This window comes from Pinus tabuliformis, chromosome 3_1 (genome assembly GCF_031772625.1).
Source record: "Pinus tabuliformis cultivar Carrire ecotype Pingquan chromosome 3_1, CPIR1, whole genome shotgun sequence".
In the NCBI taxonomy this organism is placed as follows: Eukaryota; Viridiplantae; Streptophyta; class Pinopsida; order Pinales; family Pinaceae; genus Pinus; species Pinus tabuliformis.
Window position 1 is genome coordinate 65,567,261 of NC_142301.1, and position 3,543 is coordinate 65,570,803.

General features: G+C 33.1%; 1 long non-coding RNA gene across 1 annotated transcript; it reads right to left on the reverse strand.

The window, feature by feature from the left end:
- Positions 1 to 2,111: 2,111 nt before the first annotated feature.
- Positions 2,112 to 3,274, reverse strand: LOC149185803 (uncharacterized). The gene is made up of 3 exons (XR_016256082.1): positions 3,117 to 3,274; positions 2,569 to 2,973; positions 2,112 to 2,374 (listed from the first exon to the last, which is right to left on the reverse strand). It is a non-coding gene; the product is annotated as an uncharacterized LOC149185803 (long non-coding RNA).
- Between the last annotated feature and the right edge of the window lie 269 nt (positions 3,275 to 3,543).

The window sequence follows — 3,543 nt, forward strand, 5'->3', positions numbered from 1 at the left end:
AATTCATAGATGTTGCTTGGATTACTTTGTTTGAGCAGAAATTGAACAAGTGAGAAGACCTCTCCTAAAACAATTGAGTTCAATAGTATTCCTTCATAGATGATATAATAGGTTTCTTCTTGCACTTAGAGAATTAGGAGGTGCAACAAAGAGATTTAAGATCAAAAATCCCAACAATCTAATGTAAGTAAAATCACCCTCAAATCATCTACAAACTAATTGGATAGAGATTAATTCCTAGGAAACATAATCAACATCCGTAAGAATTACAACACTAATACAATTGACAAACATCGCCCCATATTAAGTTTAGATCTTGACAAATACATAATGACCTAGTGAATAACTTCTAAGCACATATTGTGCACCTGTACTTCATCAGTCTATGCACCCTCGTTGACAATTTATGATTTCCAATTCAAGGACATTGAATTGACCAAACATCATTTATTATTGTTTGTTTAGTTTATTTAACTAATTTTGAATAATGATAAGAGTGGTTCACTCCATTCCAGTTTCGAGTTCTTTCTTTGTGTATTTTCTCTGCATTCTTTGCCACATAGAAGTATCCTTTGATCTCCTTGTGCGATCTTCTCAATATGTAGCCATTCTTTGAAGACTGCACCATTTCTTGATCAAGATCTCATTACAACAGAACTTAAAAAGAACAAAGAGATCTACAAATCCACAAAGAATACATACACAGGCCTACATTGACCTACATTAATCTATTTACTAAAGATTATGAAATTTACTACTTCACCATCTTCTTGACCAAAACTGTGATACCAAATTAGAACTTGAAATTTTAGACATAGTATTCACAAATACTCATAAAACCATATTCTCAATTACACACTTCATTCAATTACAGACATAATATTCACAAATACTCACAAAACCATATTCTCAATTACAGGCTTCATTCAATTACATTAGATATATAAGTCTATGTTTAGAACTTGAAATTCTAGACATAGTATTCACAAATACTCACAAAACCATATTCTCAATTACACACTTCATTCAATTACATTACATATATAAGTCCATATTTCCACTTTATAACAAGACTCAAAACTTCGAGTCGAAACACCAAGTCATAAATTACTACCGTGGAATTAGTTTTGAACACTAAAGAGTCTCAAGATACTCTCCAAATATTCAAACAATCATTGCATATATAGTTATCTTAGATCCAATAACTACCTCCTATAAATCTCAAACCAACTCCAAACTCAGCATAAAAGTTAGTTCCGAACACTAAAGAGTCTCAAGATACTCTCCAAATCTTCAAACAATCATTACATGCATAGTTGATCTTAGATCCAATAACTACCTCCTATAAATCTCAAACCAATTCCAAACTTAGCATAAAAGCATTATCTTTCAAATAAATATAATTCCACTATTAAAAATCACTCTATCACTTTACATGATTTAAAACATAGAATAAGTGAGATTAGTGCTAAATAAGAATTAAATTTTTAAATTTATTTAATTAGTTATTGAATTAACTTATTATGAAGTATGAGCATCAAACCATTAAAAACATTAAAACAAAGTAACTAGTTAATGATACTTAAATCAGAATTACAATATATCCATTTCCAACTCTAATGTGAATGTGGTGCACATCAATTTTGCATAAGCTAATGTGACCATAATGATTGACTATGGAAGTTGATATGAAATGCCGAAAGCATTGCAATTTTGTTATTTTTTTCAAAAGTTAGAAATAAAAAATATGCTTTAAAATAATTTTATAAGTGAAAACTTTTTATTAAAATATAGAAATTACATAGTGAACTCCGCTTTTAACTTAATGATATTAGTAACTTTATACGTGTTTTATTAGAATATACCAATTACATAGTGAACTTGGCTTTTAACTTAATGATATTAGAAAATATATCAGAACCATGGTTTAGGGGAATACTTCATTATGTATATAAATATATAATAATAATTACATTTAAAAAAATATGTATTTTAAATTTAATTTTGTTTAAATTTAATTTTGGTCAATAATTTTTGAATTAATTTGTTTATTTATTTATTCATTCAAGTAACTTATTCTAAAGTGAAGTAAAGTAAGACAACCAGAGCCATTAAAAACAAAGTAACCAGGCATGTAGTTTGCTAATTCATAAATCAAAATTACAATATATATCTGATGCACATCTATCTTGCATAGGCTAACATGACCATAATGACATAACCATCCATGGCCATGCCCATTCAGTGAATTGATATGGAGATGCCTTATTTATATAAATAGACTATTTATCTCTAAACTATCTATATATCAACACATAGTCAGTCATAGATAAACAGATAATCTTCGACTGTATATATTCTTTCTTTCCCATACCTGCAAAACAATAACAGTGTAATTAAGCAAAAGAAAAGAAAATCATTAGGTCTTTCTGCATATGAAAAGAAACCGAAATCATAAACCATGACATATTTGTGCATATATTGCGCTGAATAAAGAGCATAGCATAAATTTTAGAGAGGAAAACAAAAGCCACTTAGTCTAAGTTGGTCTGCTTAAGTCGCCATTACCTGGTACTATAAGTTGCTCTAGAAGGTGATCGGGCTGTTGCTGCCGCCCTCGTCTTCGTTGTTGCTGTTCAAGATGTTGTTGCTCTTGCTGTTGTTGTTGTTGCCGATGATGGGATTTCCGTTGATGGGGCCGTTAACGGGATTGCCGTGAATCCTGGTGTTCCTGTTGCCGCTGTTGGTTTTGTTGCCGCTGTTGTCGCCGATGATGGGATTGCCTTCGATCTTGGCGTTGCGGCCGACGACGTTCTTGTCGCCGCTGTTGTGCCTGCGGTCGACCTTGTTGTTGTTGCCGCTGATGTTCCGCCCTGCCTGTTGGAAATTGCTCATCTTGTTGGCTTAGTAAGAATACTGGATGGTATCAATAAGGTGAAACTGGAACGCCTTCAAAGCCAACAAATCCCACTTCTGCAAAAAAAGTGCATCAATACATAACGTGGACATTGATAAGTTAGTGTGCATCAATACATAACATGATGAGCAAATCATTGATATCTGACATAATAGAAATATACAACAATACCTAGGTTACACGAAATATACAACCATACCTACAACTGGAGTAGGTCAAATTCCGTAAGCAAGAGGTGAGAAATACAATGCCATAGGCTGTCTTATATAGAAGCAGGCGAACTCCAAACTCGGATTTGAAAACCATCTACACTCCCAAACAGGGTCAAGTTTTGGTGGCCTCTTCCGTGTCGTTATTTTTTTCATCTCAAGTCGAAGCTGGTATTCTCATCCCACTAGGGAAAATGTACAAGAGTGTCACGATAATGGCATCATCAATTATGCAAAGTCCAGCGTCAGGAGGATGACATAGATGGACGCCCTATCTACAGATGTAGCTATTTCCACTTATTGGCGCAATAGGGTAGACAAGTTTCAGCCAAAAAAAATTCCTTGCCCTCTTTACAGATGTAGCTACTCTCATTTGCGCAATTGGGCACACGAGTTATTCTTTTCAGCTTAGAAAAA